Source organism: Zonotrichia albicollis, chromosome 21, assembly GCF_047830755.1.
Source record: "Zonotrichia albicollis isolate bZonAlb1 chromosome 21, bZonAlb1.hap1, whole genome shotgun sequence".
Taxonomy (NCBI): Eukaryota; Metazoa; Chordata; class Aves; order Passeriformes; family Passerellidae; genus Zonotrichia; species Zonotrichia albicollis.
This window is the reverse complement of record NC_133839.1, coordinates 5,325,415-5,342,257: the sequence shown is the minus strand read 5'-3', so window position 1 is coordinate 5,342,257 and position 16,843 is coordinate 5,325,415. Positions and strand designations below refer to the sequence as shown.

Sequence of the window (16,843 nt, the reverse complement as noted above, 5' to 3'; positions counted from 1 at the left end):
GATTTAGGGAATCAACTGCAACCAAGCCATCAGTTTGTTATCAATATTCTTCTCATATTATCCCCAAAATGCAGCACTGGCCCAGCCACTGAGAAGAAAATTGACTCTGTCCCAGCCAATGTCTCATGTGCCCACAAGGGGAGAGGAACATGGCGACAAAGGCACTGAAATACCAGATCAATTAAACTGTCATTATATACTTAAATAAACTTTGGATTGGCTCTGAGAGCACTGGGAAGTAACTAGAGTCATAATACTTCCCATAGGGGAGGCCCAAACTTCTTTTAAAAATGCAAACATGCTAAGCCATAATTGGAAAGTGCAGCCTGGCCACATTATTAGCTTCATTTTGGAGGTGAAGCCAAAAAGGGAAGGTTATTTGTCTAAGGTGAAAAATCAGCAAAAAGCCCAAGTGCAAAAATAGTAAAGCAGCTGGTCAGCCTGGAATCAGGAGAGGCAGCAACATCTGAGCTGCACAACAACATGATCCAATACAAACCACCTGAATTGCAGCTATTCAGGAAGTGAATTATTCAGAGAGGATAAGAATAAATCACACATTAGTACATCAGGTTAATATGGCAGCAAATAACAGGAGAACAGGGTTATTTAGGATATATATAAATTCTTGTCAAGTGAGGTCATTTTTTTTTCTCCCTCTGGGCTCAATGAGACAAACATTCAGTCAGTTCTGAGCATCTCAGCATCAACAATGTATTGACAACTTGGAGGGAGCTCAAAGAACATCTTCAGAGATGATTTAGGGACTGGAGGGATTGATTTACAAGGAAAGATTTTATGCTCTAAGTGGAATAGATTCATCTCTACTATAATTCCATTGATGTCAAAGGGCCAAGTTTTGCCCTCAATTACAACAGTGTAGATGTGGCAAAACTTCACTGGAGTAAAAATGTAAGGTCATGATTAGGGGAAAAAAATGGAAAAGGAATATTGTTAGATTCTGGACATATTACTGTGGAGAAACAGTAGAAACTCCAGTGCTTGTGATATTAAAAATTAACCAAGATAATAGTATTGAACAATATTGTACAGAGACCTGCAGTGACAAGGGAAATAAAAATACATAAGTGCTATTTCCCCATATTTTTATTATGATGATGATTACTGTTATATGAAAGCAGGAATCCACATCTGAAATGAACTGCCTATTGCCCCTTTTAAACATAACATGTTTTAATATAGACAAAATATACCAGGGGAAAATCCATCTTTGGCAGAGCCACAGAAAATAAAGATGTTTTTTAAAGTATGTAATGGATAAAGCAAACCCTAACAAAAGTATCAACCCATTCCAATATAAATCAGCCAGGGATGGTAAAGCAGAGATGACAAACTGTTAATAACAATGGAAAAAAGGGAATTCTATTCAGCATCAGTTTGTAAACTGCAGCATAAAGAGATGGCTCTGAGGAAAGGTTTTAGAGGATGCCTGAAGTGAGCTTTAGATTGATTTGGAATTCAAAATATGAATCACAGAATCGTCAAGTTTTGATTGCCCCCAAATCCATCCAGTCCAACCTCTGACCAATCCCCACCTTGTCCCCAGCCCAGAGCACTGAGTGCCACATCCAGGCTTTCCTTGGGCACCTCCAGGGATGGGAACTCCAAGCCTCTATGGTATGGGAGGTTTGGAATTGGTTCTCCATGCCTGAACACCCTTTTGGTGAGGAAATTCCTCCTAATGTCCAACCTGCACCTCCCCTGGCACAACTTGAGACAATGTCCTCAAAGTCCTGTAACTTGTCCTCAGGAAGAAGAGACCATCCACCTCCTGTCAGGGAGCTGTAGAGAGTGAGAAGGTCTCCCCTAAGCCTCCTTTTCTCCCGAAAAAGAAGAACTCCAGCTTCCCCATCTACTCCTCCTTACAATCTGGTTTAGTCCTCTGGAATCCCAGAATTTCCCAATAGGTTGTTTGCTGTAGGAGGGCAGAACTATTACCTCTACTCTTTTATCTCTGAGACAAAAATAACATCTCTAGCAGATAAAAAAACTCTGATGATTTTTGGAAAAGCAAGAGGACCTGAGCAGGTTTCAGAGTGTTTTTGTGTCTAGGTTTAGAAATAAATCAAGGCAGCTGATGTGCGCGGAGTGTGAGGAGGAAGTGAGGCACAGGAATAGTTGTGTCTATCACAGTTGAGATCTGGAAGATAAGAGGCATTAAAATTCTATCAAAAAGACAGAATTTGCTCTCAAGCAGCCAGCTCTGTGTATGAGCATCCCCTCTGACTGCAGGAGGAGGACCTTTTCCAGAGGGAAGAATCCACAAGTGCTAAATTCAGTCCATGAGTTGTTGCCCCTTCCTACCCCACCCAGCCCTCCAGGAATGTAAAATAGGGCTGTGCATGGTCCCAGCCCCACTCCCCTGGCCAGGGACTGATAAACAAGGCTGGTAAAGAAATATTCTAAAAAAAAGAGGTGCACTAATTGGAAAAGAGCTCTTAAGGAAATGCAGAATGAAAAAAGGGAGAGAAGGGAGAGAAGAAAGAGAAAGAAGAGAAGACCAGGCTTACATGGCATGGAGATCTCCACAGAGAGAGGATAAATCAGCTGAAAGATTTTGGCAAACAGCCAGCTGGGAAGTTGATCTTGCTGGGACACAACCTTTGAACTGAAAACTGCTGATGGCAAGGAAGGTGAAGAGATCATTTAAGTTCACCAGTAGATGAACAGCAACTATTATAGACCAGTCTGGGTACTTTAAATCAAGATCAAGAGACAGTTTGGAAGATATCTAACCCATAAATACAAATAAAAGTCATAAATAATATGAAAATTACAGTAACAGGATGGTCTGATAACAATGTGACATTAAAAATAAAACTTGCTATATGGGATTACAAGTTACTTTGGATTGCTAATTTATCCTGACATAAATGCAGTGAAAATAATGGAAGAGCTAATAGAGGAACCAATTAATAAAGAATTAAGGGATAGGAATAGAATTAATGACTGTCAACATGATTTTATGGAAAATAGGTTTTATCAAATAAGCCTGATTTAATTATTTGGGGAGATTCCAAGTTGAACTGATAATCACATTGATGGGCTTGGCTTCAGCAAAGCCTCTCTGACTCAGTATCATAAAATGTTTCTGATTCTAAAACTTAGAGCTACACTAATAGAAAAGCGACTAAACAGATTAAAAACAGACTAAACTTGGTGAGATCAGCAAGAACCAATTAGTGGGGCTTTGCCACAAGCATTTTTTCCTTGGAAATGTATACATATTTCTATGTATACACCTTTGCAGTGGGTACTATGAAATATCTCTAGCAAGGACCCCCAAATTAATATCAGTATACACTCACCCTTGCCAAAATGTGTCAATGCAGCAAAGTTTGAGGAAATGGCATGAGAGGGTACTTCTAGGTTGGATTTTTCTGACAGGTCCATGTAATAAAATATCCAGCCATCGTGGGGGCTGTTCTGGTGTCCATGTTCAGAGCTGACCTGGGATGGCAAGAGAGGAGATATGAAATGGGCTTGGACACAGAACCCTGACACTCCAGATCCCCTTTCCTTCTTTGTCCTGGATCCCACTGCAATGTCTTGTGTGCTGCTGGAGGCAGCTGCCTGAATTCTGGATTTGCTGATGTCTGCTCTTATTTTTCCAGAGCCACGTCCTGCTGTCTGCCCTTAGATCCCCATGCCCTGATTAAACCCCTGGCATCTGCTGACAGCCACATCTTTACCAATCCTACCAACAACTGTGTTTAACTCAGAACCTTAGAACCTTGGTATAACTCAAAGCCTCCTCCTTTGTGTTCTTTCTGATCACATCCCAAATAATTCTCCACACTCAAACAGCAGAAGCAGGCCACTATTTTCTAGAATCCATACAACCAGAGACCTTTCTGAGGGTGTTTTCTGCCCTTCTCTTTTGTCCTCCTGGTAGATCTCTGTCAGGTTCAATATAAAAAGCACTCTCAAAGGAACAACAAGCACATATATTTCCCCCCCTCCTTTACAGATCCCCACCCACAAATAAGTGGAATGCTTTTAGTGCACTTAGTGTTCTCAGATTATGTTAAAATATACCAAACATACACTGTTCTAGTCTTTCATGAAAACTTTAAATTGCTATTTCTGGGCTCAATTCAACCCTTGCCTCATTCTGTGATAAAAGGACTTAAAAGCACTGTTCTAGAATAGAATAGGCTTTGGGTTTTTTATAGAGTTTTTCACATTCCCAGTATCCCAAAGGGCTTTACAAAGCACCGATGTAGAGACTGGAAGCACAGTCAGCGTAGGCAAATGCAGCATCCATTATGTGCTCAGGGATGGCTCAGGCACCCAGCACCCAGCCTTATGTAACAGCAGAGGGGCTGGAAAGGGAGGGCAGCATCACTTGGACCCCAAAATCCCTTCAGTGGGCCACAGGGATGGCTGGGAGGCTGGAGGAGGAGGTGGAGTGAAGCAGGGGAGGCAGGGAAGTGTGGCAGGGGCTGTGTTTGAAGCACTCAGTGGCACTGATGTGCACCTGGGAGAAATCAGGATAGGAGAGCTTTCCTGGGCTGGTGGAGGCAATCAGCACCTGGGTGTGGGAACATCCTTGCTGGATAAAGGGTTAGCAGGCAAAGTGTGTCCAGGATGGAGTGGTGAGGGTGGGAACAGCTTCTCTGTAGTTGGGGCTGAGGATGAGGTGTGGGAGAGGCACAAGAAGATGGAAATCCTGCATTTGCTGCATGCCTGAGGAAGGAGGATGCCCAGTCCCTGTGCTTGAACTGTGTGCAGGTTATTTGTGCATCTGAGCAAGCGTGGAGTGAGAAATAATTCCCTCTGCATGGCAGGGAAAGCATTGCTCTGGAGACACTCATTGTCACTGAGGTACATGGAAACAACTTCAAATAAACAAATAAAATCAAAATAATTCACAACCAAACCAATGGCCTGAGCTAATGAACAGCAGGGTGGCCACTGTGACAGCCAGTGAGGGAATTCACAGAATCACTGGGTTGGAAGAGACTTTCAAGATCATCGAGTCCAAACCATTCCCTAGCAGCTCAACTCAACCCTGGCACCAGTGCCACATCCAGGCTTTGTTAAACACACCCAGGGATGGGGACTGCACCACTCAGGGGAGAGTTACAGCTCTGGTGAACACCTTGGGGATGGGGTTACTACAGGAACAAGAACCATGTCCCAAAGCTGCACCCACGCACACAGGGGAGGTCTCTCCACCCAGGCCACCCAGAAGGTCACAGCTTTTCACCCAAAGGGTGACTCAGGAGGAAAATAATCCCTCACCAGGGCTGTGAGGACTCCCAGGTCTGGGGAGCCTCCATAGGATCCATGCCAGTCCCCCAGGGTGTTTCCCTCTCACAGAACTGCTGGTCTGAAGAAAATCACAGAGGATTAAAAAACGGCTTTTCAGTAGGACCACCAGGTTAGGCTCATGCTCACCCATGTTCACAGCCCAGGAAAGAGAAGAAAATATAAACTGAGCTAAACTTCCTGGAGAGCACGTGGCATGGAACAGCACAGGTCTGTTTGGAACTGGGATTGCTTGATGTCTGCATCAGAGTGATTCAGAAAGAACACATATCATTTTACTTCCCCCCAGTCCTTTGTTCCTTTCAAAGTCTGGCTTTTTAGGGACTCAGCATTAAAAATAAATGAGAATTTCCAGCTAAAGATTTTTTTTTTCAGTGCATCACAAGGCATTCATTTAAATGTAGAATATTTTTAAAGATGTAAACACCTAATGGAAGTTACTTACTCTGATGGAAATGGATCTGTTTTAATGTCAGGGTTTTCACTAGAAAAGGAGTTTAAATCATATCAGGGAAAAAAACAGACCACAAAGCATTTTGTAACTTCTCCTTAAACACAAATAAAACAGAAGAATAAATTTTAAACACTCCCTCTTCTGTCTCTTTTCTGAAGAGCTGTAGACCAAGCCATGCTATGAGGTGGTGAGGACTGAGAAGACTTGAGTTAGAAATAATAAATGATAACACCCTGCAATGCCATGGAGGTTTGTGCATAAATCAGGAGAACCTGGTGCAGGAGGCAGAGACACCATCATGGCTTTTCCTGGGGATAAAAACCTTATTTCAGATGGAAGGGTAGGAGGGCTTTATGTTTTATTTCACCTGACCAAGATAGGTGGTGAAATTTTCCCATGTGGATCCAGAGATCAGCAATGCCTGCTACATAAATGCTGTGGGAAATACCACACCACACTTCCATGACACATCCTTGTGTTGCCCCCTCCCTAACCCCTCAACAGGACTTGTTTTTAGGCAGAACTCCGTGAGAGAAATTTTGGGTTGTGAGGTTTATAAAACCTGTGCTTGTTCTTGCTTGTAAAACCATCCAGATGTTCAGCTGCAGCTCCTCCATCGGGCTCCACACGACATTTGCTTCTCTCCCAGATATCCCATGAATTATAGAGAAGTGTTTGCTGCAGGCCAGAGAGAACAAGTGTATGTGATGCTGCTGGAGCCTTGGCTTCCCAGAGAGGCCTGGGAGGGGAACAACTCAGTCCCTGTGAGAGAGAGAGGGGACAGACAGGGAGGATTGTCACTATAGAGTGCCACACAGTACAATAATACACAACTCCATCAGAAGGGTGAAAGAGAGAGATTTTGTTAAACCAACGTAGCTTTTATAGTTCTTCCAGATACTGACACCCATCTAACACATATACGGTGCCCATTGGCCATAAAAGAGAAACAAAGTTCTCAGTAGACACCCAGAGAGCCACGTCACTCTTGAGCCACCCAGAGTCCACATCACCCAACTTTCTCTCCTTCCTCTGGTCTCCAGGGTAATGACCTTAGTGTTCCTAAAGGAGAGATATGGGGCTTCTCTTTATCTTCAGGAGACCCTTGCTAGCTCACAGGGGCAGCACAGAATATCTTTCCCACAGAGGATGGCACAGGTCCCAGGGGCATCCTTTGAGAGGCAGAACATTACAGCACTCCATAAAGGAGATCTCTCAATCCAAAACATGTTAGCAGAAAGACTTTAGCAGATCATCCTGCTATTCTATGATCCTACAGAGATTCATTGGAAGAGATTTTAAAGCCACATTCCATCACATTCCACATCCTGCCATGGCAGGGACATCTTCCACTATCCCAGGTTGCTCCAGCCTGGAATTGGGCACTTCCAGAGATCCAGGGGCAGGCACAGCTTCTCTGGACACCCTGTGCCAGGATCTCACACCCTCAAAGTGAAGGATTTATTCCCATTCTCTAAATCCAAACACTCCCTGCCATTCCCAGCACAGTTTTCCTTTCCTCCCATCCCAGCCTTTGGTCCAGCCATCCACTACAGAGCAGCTCTGGTTTTCCTGAGCTTGGGGTGGGTGACAGCAAAGGCAATTTCTGAAGCAAGAGTAAAAAGATTAAAGGGTAGGAAAACAGCAACATTCCTATCTAAAAGGACTGGTGGACAGCAAGTAGATAAGCCTTAAAAGCAGGAAAATGTCTCCAGACTAAAGTAAATAGTAAGCTCTAAAAATCTACCTCTAAGAGATTATGTAGGTGGAACTTTACAAAAGAAATCTCTGGGTTTACCCCAGTGTGAGCCTTTGCTTTGAATCATTTGCCAGGCACTCGAAAGTTTAATATCAGCTTTTGATACAGTATTTTTCTAAAGTGATTTTGAAGATTATATAGAGGGAAAAGGTAAAAATAAACCTGAATGGGAGGGTTTTGTTACAAAACCAGTTTTATAGCCTGACAGAAAATCATGAATGCCTTGGTTAAGAATGAAGCCCTGGCAGGATTGGATATCGTTTCTAAACTTGCAAAGTTTTTAGTGAACTGTCTAAAATACCAATGTGCTGCTGCCGAGATAGGCAGATGGAAATGAGCTGATAAGCCAGAGACAAAGGAAATATCTTCAAATAACCTTTCAGAGAGACATCATTTAATGAACAAAGCAAAGAGATGGACTTGGAGCAAAGTACTGAACCAAATACCTGTTGGAGAGCAACACAAAGGGGCTGTTTCACAAAGAATTTGGAGATGTTGGAATTTGCTCAAATTTCTTTAAAAATTATCCATGACAGATTGGACAAGGCAGGAAAAAAGCATGACAAAATGAAGTTCTAACAGTGTCAGTAGCTGATGGAGATCTAATAACCTGGCTTTTCTGGATGAGTGGCTAGAAAGGATCTCATCTTTTCTTCACTTCTAGAACCAAAACCAGCACTTTATAACTGACAGTTTTCAAAACATTCTTGAAAATTTATGGGCATTTGTTACACAGGGATCTCACTGTGGAAATGCTTTTTCTTTTTGAGTGGTTAACATCAGCTCCCCCTCGTATTTGTGCAAACAAAGCCCTGTAGAGTGTATGTGCAGCAAGAGGGAACTAATACAGGTCCATTCCAATGATTTTAGTGCTACTGATTTATGCTGGCTAAAAATCTGGCTTTATTTCTCCACTGTCCTAAGTTTATAGATTTTTCACTCTGCACATTAGATTTTTCCTACAGTAACAACTGAAAGATGAAACTTAAGCAGAGCTGGACAGAGACACGGGTAAAGCATAAAATTTGTGGGATTTGCAAAGGACATAAAAGCCCATTTACCCCCAGGTTATGCTGCTGAAATGGGCTGCAGACTCTGGAAAGAGACATTTTTCTTGCAAATACTTTACTTTGACTGCTCCAGCTAAGAAATACACTTAAATCTGAAGTAAACTCTGGTGGAATAAGCTATACCAGAACCTGTAATATATGTCCAGAGGAGATCTCCATCCCCCCAAACCAGGAGCATTTCCCTCCTGTGCCCTCCCTGCCCCGTCTGCGCTTCACCAGCTGCCCCTCAGAATAAAGTAATAAAAATTCAAATGAGTTTTCAGGAAAATATACCTGCAGAGGGGAGACACCTCCTGTCACTTTAATAACACACCAGGTTAATAATATTAAATCACTGCAGGCCAAGGAAATGTCACTGGAAATATTTAAGGCTTCCCACTCAGGAGTGATGAGACTTTAAAGCAGCTGGGAAAGGAGCAGAACTGGGTGGGAAGGACTGGTGAGGCTGATCCTGGCCTGCAGGGAAAAGCAATTTTGCAGAGCCTGTCTTCTCATTTAAAGGCTATCTAATATATTAAGAAAATAAAAGCTTATATAATGCTGGAATTGAAATACATGCTGGTGAAAAGGGGCAGGACAGCTCTGCAGGCAGCAGTCCCCAGTTTATCACCAAACCAGCATAAGATAGACAAGAAATGGGCCAGATTAACCTTTTGCTGTGCAGAGAGGTTGTTCCTCAACTAATATCAGAAGTGAGGATTTTACTGACATGCGAGTCACCATTGGAACTGGGCATATTCAGGTTTGGGTTTGTACCATACCTTGATCCACCAGGGCATTTTATTGAGGGAACCAGTCTTAAAACAAACACAGCAATCCAAAATACACAAACCTCTCCCAAGACAGATGGACAGCACAAGTTTAAGGCTGGCTGGGATTGCCAGAATGATACAAAGCTTTTTGACAGAGCTGTGGGATTTGTGTCACTTAAAAAAAAAATACTATTTCAATTTTTTTTTATTGATCCATAGATATAACTGGATAGTGTGAAAGTGGTCAGATCCTTAGCTCAGGAAAAAAACCAAAAACCTTCCCTGGAGCTGTTCTGATTTATACCAGCTAAAGGTAAAATCCTCTTCCATTGAAGATAATCCACATTTGTTTGGTTCTTGAGTTTGCGGGACAAATGATTCAGAAAGAAGAGGGACTGAAGCAGGATTGTGATTTGAAGGACCCTTGTCTCTCCTGCTGCTCTGCTTCTCTTCCCATCAGAAGGAAGCCTGGAGCACAAGAACTGCTTGTTCAGATTTCAGGTTGTCAGAAAAAACTTTATCCTTAAAAAGCCTCACATGATCCCAATGTGCTCAGATTCCATAAATGCAACTTTTACCTGGTGTAGTGAAAAAGCCCCATGTAGGAATTAGTAGTGTTACCACCAAAACCTAAAAATGGTGGTGAAGAGAAAGACTGTGACAAATGGGAGACTTCAAAGCCTGAAATAAAGAGATTCCAGCCCATGTTGTTCCTTCCTTGGCTGGCATCACACAGAGTTGTGCCAGCCACCTCCCGACCTCAGTGGAAAGAAATCTCCACACCAGAAAGAAAACTAGCAAATACAACTCCAGACTTAAAAAAAAACAACAAAACACCAACTCTGGAACCCAAACCACAAAGTCTGATTGCTACACCAGGCCAAATTATCAGAAAATAACCCAAAGAGAATTAGTGAACACATGGGCAGCACATCATTCTCTGGGAAGAGTCAATACAGCAGTTGTAGAGTGAAGTCATCTCTCACAAATCATTCCAGGCTCTTCCAAGTGATTAAGGAATATATCAATAGGGATGATTTAGTCAATGCAGAGCTCAGAAATTAAAAAACAAAACAAACCTCCCGTGGTAACATCTCAAAGCTCTTAAAGCAGCTCTGAGCTCATGGGATGAGAGAAGTTTTCTGGTTAAAGCACCTAAAAATCCAGGAATAAACATATTTAATATATTCATAATTGGGTTGGAAAAGAGGGTTGATAGAAAGAAAATGGAGTTTGTGGTAGACACAAAATAACTGAGCATAGTCAAATGTGAACCCGACTGTAGAGAATCACAGAATACTCCTGAGATAAGGATTCAGTGATGACAAATGAAATTCAGTGTTTGATAAGTGCTAAGTAATGTACACAGGGAAAATAAGCCAAACTCCACATTTCCAGTCAGGAATGGGATCTTGGAGTCTTTGTAATTACTTCTCTAAAATGCTAGTTTAGTGCTCAGAAGTGCTCAAAAAGGCAAACAGCATGCAGGAACTGCTGGAATATCAGAAAGAATGAATATGGAAAGAATGGGTTATACATCCCATTCTCTGGGGTACAGCACAGGAGGGAAGAACTACAGACCCTGAGCTCTCCACCATCCTCTGCTTCCCAGGGAATATTGCATCTTCCCATGACCCCAGCAACAAAACAATGTTTGTTTACGCAGTCTAAACATTGAAAATTGGTTTTGTACCCACTGGCCCTTTCCCTGTGTTGTTGTTGTGTGTCACAGCAGCACCCTGCTGGCATGAGCCACGAGGTGCCACCAGCACCAATGTCACTTTTTGTCATAATGGGCCAGATTCTCTGCAGGCAAAATCAATGGCATCCCCTCAGGGTCAATGGTGAGGGGCCAGTTTGCACCAGATCAGGAGGTTGCTAAATAAAATGATGCTGGACATTTCTTGAAATGAGCAGTTTTCCCTCTGATGACTGAGGAACAGGATCAGGTGGGTTTCATGTTCATCAAAACAGGGCAAATAAGGTTTTATTCTGTGTAATGCAGACATTTCTTTCAGTGAAAGAAAAAAAAAACTCTGCTTGCTTTTGTTTATTTGATGTTTCCCCTCCCTACTCAGCCCCAGAAGAGAAAATAAGCTGATAAAGTCTATAATAGCACTAGCACATGTATCAACAATACTGACATGTTTTCAGTTGAGTTTTCAGTTCATTCTATTTTCCATCTCACAATGAAATTCAGTTCAATTGAAAGATTCAATAGTAATGGGAAATAAGCTCTGGAAATTGCATAATCTACTTCTCAAAGACCCAGGAATTAACAAACAAACATACAGAACACACACAAACCGAAAGGACCCGCATTCTGTAAAGATGTAATAAGTCAATTAAATTCATGCTCAATGTGATTCTTGGCTGATGGGAGAACACAAAGAGAGAGGTCAGATCTTGTTTTCAAAAAGAAGCCTCATGAAAAAGGAAAGCAAATGGAAATGTCATTATTGAACATTATGATGAGAGATGAAAGGAGTCTCATCCAAGAAAAAAAAAACAGCTCCAAGGAGGTGAAATGTAAATTGTTCAGATAGGAAGGAAATGAAAGGAGATGTGATAAGGTCAGTGATGAGTAAACATGGGGGAGAGCTGCAACTCAGGTTCAGGTGATAACAGTAATAAATATGAGGGGGCCTGAGTGCAAAGCAGGTGGAAACCAGCAGAGTTTCATCCCCTTCAGTGGGGCTGCACAGATTCACACCCACAGCTGCACTCAGTGTTTTGCAGCTCTTTCATCTGTTGGTACAGTGCACAAATTATTGTCTTCACCCACAGAAAGAGAAAGGGAGAGGGTACAAAGGCCTTGGGGATTTTCATGTTTTCTTCTAAATGTAGATGTGCATTTTGGTTGTTAGAGGATTTGCTGAATGTCAGAGTTAAGCCATCCCCAAACAAAACTGAACTCTAGAGATGAGGTTTTCCCCAAAACTGTTTCCCAGATGCCTAAAGGAGTCAGAGGACTTTTCCACAGAGCACAACTCAGGGCCACAGACCACTGGTTAAGATCCCTCATTGAAATAGCTTAAATATGGATAAAAAGAGTCCCAGTCATCCCTTGGAAATGCCTAAGAGGTTTCAAGGACAGGCACTGAAAGGACATTCTTTCATAAGAAAACACATTCTTTCATAAGAAAACACCCATGTTTAGAAATGTTTATGCCTACGAAAGGGTTAGATCAGATCAAAATGGGGAATTTTGAGTTCTGATTGCCCTACTCCAAGTAGACACACACAGCTATGATACCTGCAGGAATTCTAGACATGGGTACTGCTGAGAGGGGATCCCCAAACTGTATTTCCTGCTCTGTTGCAGGGCTCCTGGTGGCAGCTACATGTGAAATAAAATCCCTGCAGAGACATCATTTTCCTAGACAAGTTAATCACTCCATCAGGGCACTCCTTCCCCTTGCCATGAGCTGGAGCACAGCTCCTCTGCCTGCCCCTAAACTCTGCTCCAAACTGCTTGCCACTCATTTGTGAGGAGGAAATCCCTGGGCTTGGCACAGGCAGGTTTGTTTAATATGTGGAGCTCCAAGAGATCCACTGGGATGGAAGGTTCTCAGTGGATGCTCGTCATCATCAAATGTAGGATGATAGTTAATTAGCTGGGATGTCTCTCAGTGCCCAGGAGAGCAGCCATTCAAGCCTGACAGAGATAACTTGTCTGAGGAGCAAGTAATCCTGATAAATGGAGCTCCAGAAAAGGACAGAAGAAATTAGAGAGGCAGGAGCATTATCTCTCCATGTGAGATTAGGAATTGTGATCCCCTTTTAGCACTGTGTAAGTGAACACTGACACTCCAGCTGGGCTGGAGAGATATTTGGTGCTCTCATCCTCACTGACCCTCAACATCCACAGCTAACCCTGCTGGAAAAAAGGACACCAAAAAAAAAGGGATTCTGCCCACTATGTTCCAACACACATGTAAAAAAGAAAACATTTTGAAAAAATACATATTTAATATGTATTTTTAAGCTCTGGAAATTGCATGATCTACTTCTCAAAGACCCAGGAATTAAACAAACATATGGAAACACACAAACCTAAAGGACCCACATTCTGTAAAGATGCAATAAGTAATTATATTCATGCTCAATGTTAACATGTTAATTAGCTATAAATGGTCAATATCTGTGACAACTTGATCCTTTCTGGGGTCCCCAGGACAGGAAGGACATGGACACATTGGAAAGAATCCAGAGGAGGACACAAGTTTATCAGAGGGATGAACTGTGAGGAAATACTGAGGGAGTTGGGACTGTTCAGCCTGGTGAGGAGAAGGCTCTGGGGTGAACTGATTGTGGTCTTTCAGCACCTCAAGAGAACCTAAAGAAAGATGGAGAGGGGTTGTTTACATCACCTGGAGTGACAGGACAAGGGCGAATGCCTTCAAACTGACAAAGAGCAGGTTTATATGGGATAATGGGAAAAAATTCTTTGCTATGAGGGTGGGTGAGGCCCTGGCTGAGGTTGGCCCATCCTTGGAAATGCCCATGGCCAGGCTGGATGGAGCTCTGAGCAATCTGGTCCAGTGGAAGATGTCCCTGGCCATGGCAGGGTTTGGAAATAGAGGAGCTGTGAACTCCTCAACCCATTCCATGATTCCCTTCGAGGTCTCTGAGCCAGTGCAAATGCCCTGCTACAGGCACCAGCAATTAAAAATTACATCCCCTGGCTGCTCCACAGCACACCCAGAAACAACAGGCCTTAATTTGTGCCAGGAATGCAGCATTCAGACATCCTACAGGGATTTGTTTACCACTGATGATGAAACTCCACAAAAAACTCCTTAAAAGCTGGCACATGTATCTCAGTCCAGCCATGAATAAAGATGCTTTTCCAAGTCTGGGCTGCAATTTGTGAAACCTGCTGAGCAGAAAGGTGGTTTGCAAGATATTATTATTAGGAATTTTATAAAACTTTGAAGGTTATTATTGCTCCAGATTAGGTTGAAATGTTTAATTATGAAGAGAGAGAAGGTTTCTGGGCTTTTCAAAGGGTAGGAGCCTTTATTGATTTTATTAGTCAAAGAAGGTGATAATTTTTACCTTAATAACCCAAGAGCAATTTCTCCCTTAAACAGTGATTATAAAATACTAACGGAAATACCACCAGAAAAGTCTGAGGAAGGTCACTCTTTTTTCTTATTTTTTTTGTAATCAATCTTACTCTATCAAAGGCTGCAGAAATACAGCAATAATCTAAGTGGAACTGTGGACACTTCTGAACTCGTGGGCAGATGTGGCAATGCCTTTGCTACTAATTGAGGCTGGATCAAATGAAAACCTTTGGTTGGATGAACTGTAATTGCTTGCTCAGGAGTTGCAAACATGGTCAGTTACCTGAGGGGTTTGTTAAATGGCTCCAGGACTTTTGCAAAGGTGTCTGTGGAAGGCAGGTGGATGTGGCAACAGGCACAACTTTCCCAGGTATTGTCCTGGGCAAAGCTGTGAGAAGATCAGAGAAAAGAGTGAGAAACAATTCTTGTCTTCACTTGCTGCACCTGGTGTTGTGCACATGTGGAACGTGTTATGGAGATTTATTTACCAAAGAGTGGTTTCTTAATTGGCCAATGGTGATGGTGCTTGAATTAAAGGACCAATTGGGTCCACCTGTATTGAGCTGTCTGTAAGGGTGATGGGTTTCTTAATAAGCATAGAATAATAAAATGATGGATCAGCCTTCTGGAATCATGGAGTCAATGCTAATTATTATAATTAATAATTATTACCCATGGAGTCAATGCTAATTATTACCCCTTTGGGGATGCCTGGTAACGACAGGTGGAGACTGGACAGGAATGGCTTCAAACCAGCTGAGCAGCCAGGTGTGATTCACCTGGGGGGGTTTGGTGGGGTTACACAGGGGGAAGATGTCCCAAGGTGCCTGGGACATCATCCTGCACTGGGAGCTTGTGGTGCCCCAAACCTCCCTGCACAGCTGGAGGGTCAAGAACAGCTGGAAGCAAAGCCAAGAATCCCAGTTCCTGTGTGCCATGGGCCACCAGGCCATGATGGTTCATCCATAGCTGGCTCCGTGTTTATTTTATTGTTAATTTTAGACAGGAGCTGCGTCATTGGAAGAGGGCAGAGCTTCAGGCAGCCCAGCATCCCCTCCAGCAGCCTAGCTTTGCTGTCCTGCCCAAGAAAACCTGTGGAAAACCATCCCAGGATGTCCTGTGCACCCAGCACGTCTCTGCCCTCAATTAACAGCTGCTTTATAACCCCAAAGCATGACGTCCTCCATCCTTCATGCATTTTTTATTTTCTCTAATAGAATTTCCCATTATTCATATGAATCTCTAATCCTTTTGTGAATCCTCCAAGGCTCTCGGCTTCAATAACGTCTGTGGCATTGAGTGCCACGTGTTAATTATGTGCTGTGTAGGAAAAGTATTTCTTACTATCAGTTTTAAATCATCTGCTTTTAAAAAAATAATTTAATGGTTATACCAAGCATAATGGAATATAGAATTGCATAGATAGGGGATATCTTGCCTTAAAAATTAATTATGGTTTTCTGAACACTGGGAAACTGAGGCATGAAAGGACACAATGTAAAATTGGTCATTTGCTGTTAAAGATAGAGCCTAGGAGTTCTGCTTCTTATATTTTATTTTTCTACAAATAAATAATAAGTATGTTTTGCCATATAAAGAAAGCTGATGTAGACATTTATTTCAAGTTTTGTTGTTCATTTTAAGGAACAATCTCCCTGCTTTGCACTCATAAGGAATAAATAAAAGGATTCCTATCTGATAGAGAGACTGTGTTAGAAGAAATGTCAGGGATCAGATTCCACCAAATCAAGTTTGCTGTGATCCACTGGGAACCCAAGGTAAACTTCTAGAAAACAAAAGCTTTGAAGATTGAAACTACTGGGAATTCTCAGTGCTGGACAGGATTAAAGTCATTCTGCCTCTTCTATTGCAGTAATCCCTGAGAGGAGATTTGATTCTCACTCACCACAAATAACTTTATATATTTTACTTGCTAATATTACTGGGGTGGCATGATGAACAAACTTGTGGAAAATGTAGCCTATTTACCAATGTGTCAAGAAAAGTCTTAGGGATAAAATAAGCACCCCCCTCCAAAAATATACCTCGTCCACACGTAGAAAATAGCTGAGGACAGGGAATTACTCTCCTGCTGCTTCTCGCTCATGTGGTGTATATAATGATTTCTGGGAACATTTTTATCATGCAGGGATAAAGGAGATGGAAAATAATCATCCTTACTTATCTAAGTATGGTATTTAGATGACCCTCGTTACCCCTGCATTGACTGCCTCCACACTTTTGGAGTATTTGTTATACTCTGAAAATCCCATGATGCAAGAGAGTGTTGACAGACTCAAGTTACAGGAAGAAAAAAACAGGAGAGAAGAGGTGACTTATTCAAGATTAGAGAGATCTGTAGCAGTGCAGAATCCTGAACCCAGGTCACCCAAGATTTAACTCACTGCTCTGTGTACTTCTGTAGCCTCCCTTATTGACCC

General features: G+C 42.3%; 1 long non-coding RNA gene across 4 annotated transcripts in view; it reads right to left on the bottom strand.

Annotated features, from left to right (window-relative positions):
• LOC102066910 (uncharacterized) overlaps positions 1–16,843 on the bottom strand; it is a 144,337-nt gene that overhangs the window by 44,386 nt on the left and 83,108 nt on the right. For 2 of the 4 annotated variants that reach the window (XR_012583432.1, XR_012583431.1), the window contains exons 2-3: positions 6,312–6,511; positions 3,330–3,471 (exon numbers count right to left, since the gene is read on the bottom strand). This is a non-coding gene — a long non-coding RNA (uncharacterized LOC102066910). Of the gene's footprint in view, positions 1–2,491; positions 3,472–6,311; positions 6,512–16,843 lie in introns of those variants that run through there. The other 2 variants (XR_003381227.2, XR_012583430.1) reach the window with 1 other exon arrangement.